The sequence below is a fragment of the Amblyomma mixtum genome, chromosome 3 (assembly GCF_055824585.1).
Source record: "Amblyomma mixtum isolate Tamu chromosome 3, ASM5582458v1, whole genome shotgun sequence".
Lineage (NCBI taxonomy): Eukaryota > Metazoa > Arthropoda > Arachnida > Ixodida > Ixodidae > Amblyomma > Amblyomma mixtum.
The window spans coordinates 75,719,450-75,732,096 of record NC_143014.1 but is presented as its reverse complement, the minus strand read 5'-3'; the positions used below and the strand labels follow the sequence as shown (position 1 = coordinate 75,732,096).

General features: G+C 48.5%; 1 protein-coding gene across 22 annotated transcripts in view; it reads left to right on the top strand.

The window, feature by feature from the left end:
- Positions 1 to 3,840: 3,840 nt before the first annotated feature.
- Positions 3,841 to 12,647, top strand: part of LOC149350636 (RNA-binding protein 12) — a 46,646-nt gene continuing 37,839 nt past the window's right edge. For 5 of the 22 annotated variants that reach the window (XM_089579713.1, XM_089579711.1, XM_089579704.1 and 2 more), the window contains exons 1-2: positions 4,516 to 4,782; positions 5,282 to 5,387. The gene's annotated coding sequence lies outside the window, so the exon portion shown is untranslated. Of the gene's footprint in view, positions 4,067 to 4,514; positions 4,892 to 5,281; positions 5,388 to 12,647 lie in introns of those variants that run through there. The other 17 variants (XM_089579710.1, XM_089579706.1, XM_089579702.1 and 14 more) reach the window with 5 other exon arrangements.

Here is a 12,647-nt window from a genome sequence, read left to right as displayed (position 1 = left end):
TCCTATCCAGTCTAGGTGTTTCAGTTATTTCTTTATACGTTATGAGAGGGTCTTTATTCCCACTCAGGGGCACTTTCAGAGCAGTTCGGATGTATAATTCTCGAGCGAGGCTGTGAGCAGCCCCATTTCCCGGAATGCCCTCATGAGCAGGAACCCATATAAGGGAGACCTCTCTGCTTAAGGGGTATATTCTTAGTAATCTGACGGCTTGACTGGAGACCACCCCCTTATAAAAGTTGTGAACAGCTGCCTTACTGTCAGACAAGATGATCTTGGCTTTGGTACTGACGCACACAAGGGCAATAACAGCCTCCTCTGCCACTAGGTCTGTTCGATTCAGAACTGGTTCTCTGCATCAATTCTGAAAAAGTTCCGTGCAGCGCTTCAGCAGCGTCACAAATCACTGGTGCGGAGATTTTCAATCGAGCGCGTGCACGCACAGGCCTTGTCGTCTGCTATCCGGTTCTCGTCCGTCGTGGTGTGTTGTGTTGCGGTGCGTCGTGTCTGTTTTTCGTGCCTCGTGGAGTCATGGACTACGACATCGCCGAATCCACTTTTATGGAATTTTCTGAGTCGTCAGACAGCGAAGATGAGGAAGCCGACGTGGTGCTTTCTTTTGCAGCAACACAGTTCGGACAGACCGCAACAGAATACCCAACTACTACGAAAGCGTAGTAGCTAGGTATTTCAGCTTCGAATTCAAGAGGCTGTTCAGGCTGTCGCGAGAAACGGGAAAAACTTCCTTTAGATGGCCATTGATGTTAACAAACAAAACGTCGGCTGCGCTCGTCGTCTGCTTACGCCGCCAAACACGTGCACCACTATCCTGCACCTCCGTCTCTGACGGTGCCGCGGTTCTTTGCACCGGAGCGGCACCACGACTGCACCAAAATCAATCGCGGACGGTGGTGCAGGGGGCGCTGTGAATCGAGCGCTTTGGTGCAGCGCACCGTGAACCGGTTCCGGCGGTGTAGAGAACCACGGCTGAATCGAATGCAGCTACTAACACATTCCTATTAATCGATGCTACAGTCATTTTCTTGATTGTAAAACATCTTATTCGCCGGAAAGAGCTTGGTAAGGCCTGATTCTCACAGCCGGTCTCCTCTCCGGCGCGGCGGCGACGGAGCCGGGAACCGCGGCCGCAACGGAACGGATTTGTGTTCTAATCGAAAGAGGCGCCGGACACCGGCAAACTAAGGTCTGTTCGATTCAGAACTGGTTCTCTGCACTAATTCTGAAAAAGTTCCGTTGGTGCCGGCGCGGTGCAATTCCAGTTTCTTGGTGCAGGTGCAGCGCGTCAGCAGCGTCACAAATCACTGGTGCGGAGATTTTCAATCGAGCGTGCACGCACAGGCCTTGTCGTCTGCTGTCCGGTTCTCGTCCGTCGTGGTGTGTTGTGTTGCGGTGCGTCGCGTCTGTTTTTCGTGCCTCGTGGAGTCATGGACTACAACATCGCCGAATCCACTTGTACGGAATTTTCTGAGTCGTCAGACAGCGAAGATGTGGAAGCCGACGTGGTGCTTTCTTTTGCAGCAACACAGTGCGGACAGACCGCAACAGAAGCCCCAACTATTACGAAAGCGTAGTAGCTAGGTATTTCAGCTTCGAATTCAAGAGGCTGTTCAGGCTGTCGCGAGAAACGGGAAAAACTTCCTTTAGTTGGCCATTGATGTTAACAAACAAAACGTCGGCTGCGCGCGTCGTCTGCTTACGCCGTCAAACACGTGCACCACTATCCTGCACCTCCGTCTCTAGCTGCATTCGATTCAGCCGTGGTTCTCTGCACCGCCGGAACCGGTTCACGGTGCGCTGCACCAAAGCGCTCGATTCACAGCGCCCCCTGCACCACCGTCCGCGATTGATTATGGTGCAGTCGTGGTGCCGCTTCGGTGCAAAGAACCGCGGCACCGTCAGAGACGGAGGTGCAGGATAGTGGTGCACGTGTTTGACGGCGTAAGCAGACGACGCGCGCAGCCGACGTTTTGTTTGTTAACATCAATGGCCAACTAAAGGAAGTTTTTCCCGTTTCTCGCGACAGCCTGAACAGCCTTTTGAATTCGATGCTGAAATACCTAGCTACTACGCTTTCGTAGTAGTTGCGGATTCTGTTGCGGTCTGTCCGAACTGTGTTGCTGCAAAAGAAAGCACCACGTCGGCTTCCTCATCTTCGCTGTCTGACGACTCAGAAAATTCCATAAAAGTGGATTCGGCGATGTCGTAGTCCATGACTCCACGAGGCACGAGCGACGCACCGCAACACAACACACCACGACGGACGAGAACCGGATAGCAGACGACAAGGCATGTGCGTGCACACGCTCGATTGAAAATCTCCGCACCAGTGATTTGTGACGCTGCTGACGCGCTGCACCTGCACCAAGAAACTGGAATTGTACCGCGCCGGCACCAACGGAACTTTTTCAGAATTAGTGCAGAGAACCAGTTCTGAATCGAACAGACCTTCTGACGGTGCCGCGGTTCTTTGCACCGAAGCGGCACCACGACTGCACCAAAATCAATCGCGGATGGTGGTGCAGGGGGCGCTGTGAATCGAGCGCTTTGGTGCAGCGCACCGTGAACCGGTTCCGGTGGTGCAGAGAACCACGGCTGAATCGAATGCAGCTCTAGTTTGAGCGGGCGCTCGCTGCTCCCACGTGACTCTACCTCAGTGCCTTTTTTTTTCTTCCGCAACGCTGCTCGGCGGTGTCCGAGGGACATGCCGAAGTAGCGGTGAACGTCGTCTGTCGTCTGCTTGCGCTTTGGTTCACTGGGCTCTTATCGGAGAAAAAGAAAACGATGCGATCTCGAGAGCGGTGGAAAAAGTTTGAAGTTGGTTTATTAACTCTACGCAACTCCCCTGTTTTCGCAGCGAAACACCACGCGTACAGCACCAAAACAAATATATATGAGTATAGCAAGCTACTTTTAAAGCCGCTGCCGAAATGAGTGCTGCAGTCACAGTATTCAGGCCAATATGCACGAAATTGAACTATGTAGGGTGGTAATGAAGTTTGTTATCAATGGCTTGAGAGAGTGGTCTTTATACAACCATTCAAGAATAAGCTAGCAAAACAATTTAACCGGCTAATAAAAACAATGGGGCCTCAAGAGCTAGCAAAGGGTGAACGGAATTTTGTTTTTTTCTGCTCTTTCCATTATCTCCGCAGTTACCTCTCTCGCCCCCTTTCTCCTTTCTTCACCTGGATGGTCCCCCTTTGCATCAGCCATCCCCTTCGCTTCGCTTTAAGCCTGGCAAGTCTTTTCGTCCCCCGCTTCGTTACCCTACCGAAAATAAAAACAAATCATTTATCGTATATCCCATGCCTAGTGTAAACACAATGCTCATTCGGAGACCCGTTTTGGCTCGAACACCTCGTAAAATAAAACTGTCATCCGCTCTCTGTTCCACGACAGCGGGCGCTTTTCGGGGCGCAAGACGCGTGCATCTCCCGACGGAGGGTACAAAAATGAGCAAGCTTTTTTTTATTTTCACCCTGCTCGCGCACCTGCGCATCGCCGCCGCCGCCGACGATAGGGTGCCTCGATGCCCAGCGCTGCGCCGTACGATTTGGGGGGGAAAACGGTCCAAAACCAGTCCCCTCCGTCGGCTGCCGGCGCGACGGAGGCGACGGAGCAAGCCCGAATACATGGAGCGTTTTTACCGCGGCGAGTCGTCGATTTTCGCCCGACGGCGCAGATTTGACGCCCGACGTGGAGAAAAACGCCCGCCGCCGCCGATCAGGACCGGCTAGATTTTGACGCGCGGCGTCCGGTGAGACCGGAAGCGGCGGCTGAAGCGAGCCAATAGCAGCGCAGAAAGGCCGCTCTTCCGGTCCTCTGCCTGCCGCCGCCAACATGGCCGCCATGGCCGTCGAGCTACGCAGTGTTTTTGGCACGGAAATGTTATTGTCGTGAAAATAAACGCTTCATCAGACTTGGAATGTCGCTTTTTTTGGAGAACATGGTCGAATCTTGGATCGGAATGCCTGCGCTCCCTACCTGAAGCGAATGTGTCGAAGAAAACCGCAGCCGCTGGTGTCCGCGGCTGAGCGGGCGTCCAAAGGTACGTGACGGCATGCATTCGAGCACGCAAATCTTTATAGATACTTAAGCGCGCGTGCTAAAATTTGTACAATGGTGTCGAAGTGAAACTTCCCTGATTTTAACAGAATGGTCAGCGTCGCTGTTCTCACAGACCTCCTTGCGCAGTGGTGTTTGCAATTTGCATGTTAATCCACTTTCCACGCCACAGCCGAACCGTTTGAATTTGGCACTCACCGGTGCAAATCGCAAGCACGCCACCTAGCGACCTCGACTACGCTGCATACTGAATGTGTAACTGAAGATACTGGCAACCAAGCTGGTTTTCTCGCTTAAAAAAAAAAAGACAAACTTATTTTCAACCTATTTTTATTCAAGAGTGCTTGCGCATGCTGCTGCTGCTTGATGCGGGTTTAACAATCATCACAAACGCTAGTACGTGGTACTTTCGCGACAGAAGGACAATGGGTTAAGCAAACTGATTCACATTGTATTTCTCGCTGGCCTGCTTTCTGCACCTGGAGATACTAAGCGACCAAATCACCGGTCCTGCGGCAGAAGCTCACAGCGGACCTTGCAGCGGAATGGAGCCTAGCTGGTCTGGCCACATTGGCTCAAATTGTCCGCGCACGGGGAGCACGGGCAGCCACTGTAGCACGGGCGCGCGGCCGTGTTTTTTTTGCTGTGGCGCCTTGTGGCGGTCGCGTGCCGTCTTATCTTGGCGGTGTGTTATTTTCGGTAACTAACAGTTTCCCGTCTTTTTTAATACCTCGGGATTTTACTCTTTCCAGGCTACAATATCTTGAAGGTACCGGCATTAATTCTCCAATCTCACTGCACGCAAACGGTAAGGTTGAGTGCGTTGCGGTGCTTTCGCTCTTGGAGCGGCGCAATGAGATTTGGTATTGTGCGTAGTTAGGCGTTAGTCATATGTTAGTGTTCCGTAAAGAATGAAGTCTGAGCACTGTGTTAAGAGTGGTGCGTGTTGCACGTAATTGGTTGTCTGTGTTCTTACATTGAACGCATTCCGAGGGACTTGATGGGTGCGCGGACTTAATGGGTGCGCGGACTTACAGTGGGTGCGCGGCACTCTGTAGGCCTAATGTGTGGTTGCGTCGACAAAATGGCGGTGAGCGCTGTGTGGCTCTTTCGCCGCCATAATTTTTGGATGTGCGCCACCTCCTCCATCGGGGAAGTTTCGGGACGAACTGACTTGCCGCTGTTGTTCCTCTTGCAGGTTGCTGCCGCTTTTCGAAGGAAGACTTATCAAGCGATCCGCCTGAGGTGGCAGCTTGGTACACGAAGTCTCTACCAATGCTCATTTATTTCCAGTCACTTTGAAGGTTAGTGATGTAACACTTGAGTTGTTCCGTTGGCGGCCCTATGGCTTATTGGATTACTTTGTTTGACGCGGAGATTCCTACACCTGTCACTGTACACAGAAGAATCGCGTTATGGTTACGTGCTTGCACTTATACTTGAGCAAATAAAAAGAAAACTGCTGTTTGTTAAAAGCGACGTGACGTCGCCGCGGGAAATCGTGCTCTGACCACAGAGCGTTCAAAGGAAAACGCGACAAGTTTCTGACGAATCTGCGACAGCACGGGCATCCACGAGCAACGGGCTCCATGCTGCTGCGAAAGGAACGGACCCGCCCGCCTTATCTGCCTCGTGCAGTCTGGGCTCGTGACAGCGACGGCGGCCTTCTATATGCCTGATCGTTGACAGTACTACCAACCTAAGGCGGGTTACTTCTCGCCCTTTCATGGGCGTATCGCGGTAGCATGCGACAAACCAGTGCCATGGCTTTCAAAAGCAACCGTTGGCATTTCTGCGTAGTCAAGCCCTACATTTGACGGCGGCGTGACCACAACCGTCGAAGGCAAAACAGATCTAGAGCTTACTACCACACCGGAAACAACCATTCAAACCTGTCACATAGTGTAAACCTGTCACATAGTGTCTGGCTGCTCTGCCATGTACTTAAGACAAGCTACAAGCTTGGGGAAGGTAAAACACCAAAGGTGTGCTTTGAGCCAATGTCGCCACCTCTATACTTTTCCAATAAGTGCTCCCTGGACGTTGCCACATTTCTAGCAGGACTGTTCTGTGCACCCGGCTCTAGTACGGTGGAAGTGGTAGGGTGAGCTCACTAGGCCAGTTTACAACAATCCGGGAAGGATGTTTTGATATGTGCGTGCTCACAATGGAAAGGTCTACAAACTTCATTTTACACATGCAAGTCTTGCAGGTCCTCTTTGTTAAATTTCAATTCAGCTTGGTGTAGGTTCTAAAGCAAATATTTCACATGCTCTTGTGCCTGTGTATGTAAGCTGCTGATTTCTTAGTGTTGTGTGCACTCAACATTTACGTGAAAGACTTTTTGAAAGCAATTGACTATAGTCTGGTTGGCTGACCTAGTGTGAGTAATTACAACCAGAGGAACTGCTCTAAGAACTTGGCAGTGGCATTTATTCAGATAGTATTTGGTATACTTACACGTTAAATCAAGACACTGCAGTAAGTCCTGCAATAATGTGCCAGTTGTTTCGAGAACAAACTTGTGAGGTCATAAAGCACAATAGTTTTGGCCAGCTCGTTTGCCAGGGCTGCTATTGGAGACTGAGCTCCGTGGAGACGTAGCCGCTCTTAATGTGGACATCTGAGCTTTGGATAGCGCAACCACCTCCACCCATCATCACTCACGTGGCAGATGCCCACACCACTCCCTCCCTGCGTAGGACACGCGCGCAAAATGAAACCACTGAAGTGATTAGAAAAAAAAGTATTCGACACTTGGGCAGATATTGTATGCTGATTGAGCCACTGTAAGCAGGTTCTCTCAACACCACTACTTGTATATCATTGACACACTTAGAACAGGGAACACGCTCAATATTACCTTCGGCAACTATACACATACTTTGGACTGATGTCATAGCATCCGCCATCGTTGGGACCAGAAAGTGGAGCGAAAACGTGTGCATTTTCCTAATCTGCTTATCATCCACCGGTGCTCGCGTACACTGTAAGCAAGCCTCTGTGCCCAGAGATGGTGCTCATGACGTCACTCAAACTATGCAAACTATCTATACATAGCACGCCTGGCATGTGAATATTTCTTCTCGGCTAACTGTTGCAGCACAGGTGTGTAGCACTTGTGCCTCAAGGTGAGGGCATTTTTTTTTCTATATCAACAGTTTTTTTTATGAAAGTAGTGAAGAATCACGCAGAGCAAAGTTAAACACAAGTCGTCTGGCCATTGGAGGTGCAGCCAGCTTTGCTCTGCATGAGGAATTGTGGCTGCAGTAATTCTCTGTGGAAACTTGGTGCTAAGTTTACACTTATATTGCTCACATTGTCCATGCGAACTGTGGGACGGTGTGTTGTACATAAGACACGTGACCTTCTCTCTGCGAACAAGTTGTGAATGCAGGTACAACTGATCTGTATAACTCCCATTTTGCGGTTGATGCAGGGTCGTAATCCTTGTTTCAGTGCACTTTGAAAGTAGCATACCTGGTTCACTAAAAGGTGTATATCGACTGGTTGCTCAGACTCAAAAGGTATAGTGGGTACCAGAGAAGAAAATTTCCCAGTGGACATTGCACAGGCTTCATACTTAACGTGCATACTCTACCCACCTTTAAATTGGGGTTATTGAGGCAGCACTTGCATGACTGCAAACATGGCATGGCACAATATTTCACCCTATACTTCGTAATTAAAAAGTGCTTTCAGTTTATTTTAACTGGCTACTGGCATGAAATGTTCTGTGTACGTTAAACTTGTACCAGTTCTCAAAGAGCATTACTTTTGACTGAGGTACCCGTGTAGCTGCTCCTAAGTGCTGCGAGAGAATAAAGCGATAACCACATGAGGTGATGGTTTTTCCTGATTTATGTACAGTGGCGATGGCCGTTCTCTATACCTGCTGCTCGCATGCACAGACCCTGCGTGCACAGTTCATGCTGCTCGGCTTGGAGGCCGAGCTGTGCATTTCAGTGTTTCTTGATTATGGCGGCTTTGATGTGAAGTCTCCCTGCATTATCCAACAAGAACCATGTTGATAACCCATTTTTAAGACACTAAGTTACATAAAGCGCTGTAGACGCTCTGATGAAAATATTTTTGGCAATAAATTACATTTTTTATTAAATACATGAACCCTAGGGACACTGCAATGTGATGCCAAGCAACATTTGAGGTGCTGAGACCTGCAGTGACAGTGAAACATGTTGCAACACCCTTTCCGGTTCCACTGCCGGTTACCAACACCTGGGCCATGATGAAGCAAGAAATGGCAGCTTCTCAACTGAAAGTGCGCTGAGAAAACAATTTTTGCGTGCTGTATGGCTCGAATATAATGTACCTGTAAGGTCTTCCCTCTTTGGATAGTCCTGTGGGCCATTTGATTGATGGGGGATGTTTTCTGCAAACCCAGAGTGAAGTAAAGTGACAACAGATGGTAACTCGGTGGCTCTCAGCCTGTTGCCCAGCATTGTTGCTTGGTGCATTACTGCTAGCTATTGCCTCATGCGGTTACTGCTTAAAGGCACAAACAATCAGCAAACATTCCTACACATCTGCATTGCAACCGTGAAGCCATATTCTAACCAAGTTGCACCATCGGCACTACTCATGTTCAGCCAAAGTGGCCTTGTGACTCCACTGGTTTCAGCAGTTCCTACTCTGTCATGGACCAGAGCACTTGAAGCCAAAGGCTTGGGCTTATAAGTAGCTTGCTGGACTCTGCTGTTATCATATACCTGAAGGACAGCATGTAGGGCAGTTGAATACAATTTATGCCAGGTATACGAGCTGTTGCTGCAGTATTTGTTCTGATACACAGTACCAGTATACAATCTCTCTTGAAATCTTTTTAGTGACCTTTTTGTTCAAGCTTGTTGCAACAATCTACTACGTGTAGCAGCAGAATAAATGACTGGTTGTGAAACAATACAAACAAGACTAACGTAGTTTTATAAGCAACAAGAAAAACTTCTAGTTCTTTGTTATGGTCCGGATGTTTAGCCATTTTCCGGCTAGTAACTCTGAGTCCATGGATAAATGGAAATGATCTCGAATGTGTACCTGAGCTGTTTCAAGGATATTAATGCGACAGCATTTAGGCTGTCATCATGCAGTTTCCTGCTTCTCCGTAACGAAATTCCCTGATGTCATCAGGGTTACGTGAACCTAGCTGACCAATCGGAAACCACTGCAAAATTTGAAATTGCCCGTGAAATTCCTCGATTGGTCGAGAGAGGTAACATGACCTTGCGACATCACAACCTGCCCTCCCTGGAAGGTGGCAGTCTGCCCACTGTTGCCAAATTCTTTGCATTAGCCACCTGCCCACAGTGGTGCTGCACATGAGCTTTACGGGAGCTCGGGAAGAGCAACCTAGGTCTTGCAAGCCCCACCGGTGGCTGTGTTTGAAACAGCCAGCCACCGGTCGGGGCAGTAACGCATCTCTTGTAGGAGTATAGGTGCCCAATTTTTGGGTGTGTGTTTGTCGTTGTAATTATGTGTAAGGCATTAGCTTATGTGGATTGCCACATGCTGTTTGCCTACGACTGCTGCATAATCAAATTACTCTCTCATACTGTTTCTGTTCAAACAGCTGAACAGTGGCTGTGACGTCAGAGTTGCGTGTAGGTCACGTGAGGCATGAAAAAACTGATATAATCACTGCTTCATCTTTTTAACTAGCTACAGCGTAAAAGCCAGCCTGCCTGTATAGCTGGAATGACAACAAATGAAGAAGCAACAATTAAATTGCAGTTAATGCATGCCTCACTTCGCACTTGACCTAAACGCAATTTTGATGTTGCAGAGCTGTCCAAACTGAAAACTGCACCAGATGAAAATTCGATTATGGATTCTGAAGCGGTCGTAGGCGAATACCATGTGGTGACTCATGTGTATTAATGTGTTACGCATCACTGCAAAGAAAACGTGCCACCAAAATTAGGTGTTTATACTTTAAAGGGGCACCGCGATGATTTCCTCAGTGCCGGTTAATATCATTAAATAGATAGAGCACCGCCGCGATGGCTCAGTGGTTACGGTGCTCTGCTGCTGACTCGAAAGACGCGGGTACGATCCCGGCTGCGGCAGCCGAATTTCGATGAAGGCGAAATTCTAGAGGCCCATGTGCATTGCGATGTCGGTGCACCAACCCCAGGTGGTCGTTTCCGGAGCCCTTCACTACGTCATAGCCTTAGTTGCTTCGGGACGTTAAACCCCAATAAATAAACAAACAAATAGATTCATTATGTGTTCCAGAGAGCAGGGCAAAAAGAATTATTGAAATCTGAGCATGCAGACGAAAGTTATTCCACTCTGAAATGGAAAGCTCAGACGAAAATGCATTTCACTCATCCAGTACCGAGATTGGGCGCTACCAATCAAAACCGCGCCTAGCACACTTGCAGTGGAAGTGTGCATGCAATTGTTGCTTTGTCGGGGCTGTAGACAGCTGCACATTTTGACGTTTTCTTCCCCCCGTATACGCGGTGCCGTAATCAGGGCAGGGGTGACAACAACAAAGGAAGCTCCCCGATGTTTCTTTTCTAGTAGGACTGGAAGGCTGTCGGCCGTATCCCCCCTCCGCCCCAAACTCGACTCCCGTCTCCTCTCCGGCCTTTCTCTTCACAATTTTGGGCAAGGTGTGTAGACGGGCTTTTTTTTTTTTTCCGCTGCCGTCTTGGTGTGGTTTGAGCCAACGTTTCTCGAACAGCGCTGGCCGCCATGAAGGTTTGAAGCGGAATGGAAAGTGTTGCCCCTAGCTTTATTCTCGTTGGTTTTCGTTCACTTTCCCTGCTTATTTCCAGTTTTTGTGGCATGTGAAAAGCTTTCAGTACTCAGAGACATAATATTTTGGATCCATTTCGCAAATATAAAGCAACAATATGCAAACTGGACTCCCAACCAATGAGAAAGGCAGAGCCCAATCTGGATGCCACCTCATTTCCGCTGCTGTGTTGCGACACTATCAGCTTGAAACAAGCATTTCTGGTGAAGATTAAAATATAAAATATTACGATTTCGGCGATCCCATTGCAGGACTGTCAATGTCCCTTACTCGGCATGCAAAGAATAAAGACCTCATGCTTTATCTATGTCGCAGGGCACCTTTAACCTTTAACCAAGGTTGAAAAAGAGCACCCCCAAAATTTTGCAAGTAGGCCCACCCAAAAAATAGATTCAGGTGGGTTAGTGAGTTGGGTTAGTATAATCCCATATTATAATCCTCTGGAAGGTACTTAAACATTCTAGAAGGTGATGACTCATGCATACCTTTAAGGGCAATGGAACTGGTTTCAAGCGGAGTTTTGGTGGGAAAATTGAACAACATTACACTCATTAGACTAAATGCCCTGTATTTTCTTCTCTTAAGAATGTCGCTAAGAAGGCCCCAAGTTTTTTTTTCTATGAATTCGATATATGCCTGCCTTGCCTTTGAAATGCCTGAAGTTCATTAGCTAGGCCTCCAGTTTTACCATCTTATCTGGATGTTTTATCTTGAGTCTCCAGAACCTCTTGAGAGTAGCAGTCCTGATGTTCTCATTGTACTGCTTATTTCCACAAATGTGCCCCTACTTGGGTAGCCAGCACCTTTTTTTTTGCAGTTCAGTCATGCAGATTGAAAGCAGTGTTCACAGTCATTAGGTGTACGCTAACTACGCGACTCTTTTCTGTTGGCGGCCGCCGTGGTGGCTCGGTGGTTATGGCGTTTGGCTGCTTATCCGAAGGACGCGGGTTCGATCCCGGCCACGGTAGCTGAATTTCGATGGAGGCGAAATTCTAGAGGCCTGTGTAATGTGCAGTGTCAGTGCATGTTAAAGAACCCCAGGTGGTCAAAATTTCTGGAGCCCTTCACTACAGCGTCCCCCGTAGCCTGAGTAGCTTTGGGACGTTAACCCCATTGTCTAATCATAATCGAATCTTTTCTGTTGGTATCATTTCCCCACTCTTGCTGTAGTGCTTATATGTTCCGAGCTTTACATATCTTTCTGACCACTGAAAGTCTGCCTTTTAGTAGCATCAATTCTCGTGGGGTGAGGCAGGCAAGCTGTAAGAGGCCTCATGTTTTGCCCGGAAAATGGGGGCATAAGTGTCTGAAAAAGGCCCACAAAATGACAGAAGAGGTTCCATTGTTGTTTCCGGTAATTGTCTTCGGATGTATTTATTTGGCCTACTTTCATATGTCACTGCCTTTCAGAACAGTTTCTGAACCTCTCCTCTTACGTTGTACTTTGGCTTATTTGTGTATTGATCTTACTTCTTCAGAACAGCCTAATGCACACTTGAACAATACAGCCCATTAGTGGTATTAACAGGATGACTTGTGACATGACTGATGCTGCTCATTTTCATTTGGGCATGTATCAAAGTAAATTTGCACACTAACACCCCAGGTGGTCGAAATTTCCGGAGCCCTCCACTACGGCGTCTCTCATAGCCTTAGTCGCTTTGGGATGTTAAACCCCATAAACCAAACCAAACCAAACCACAGATGGAGGCACTTACAAGATCTTGGACTGTCTCGGAAGCAAAGCGCCTCTCCGTGAAGCCTTCCTGTGCAGTGTATGGAA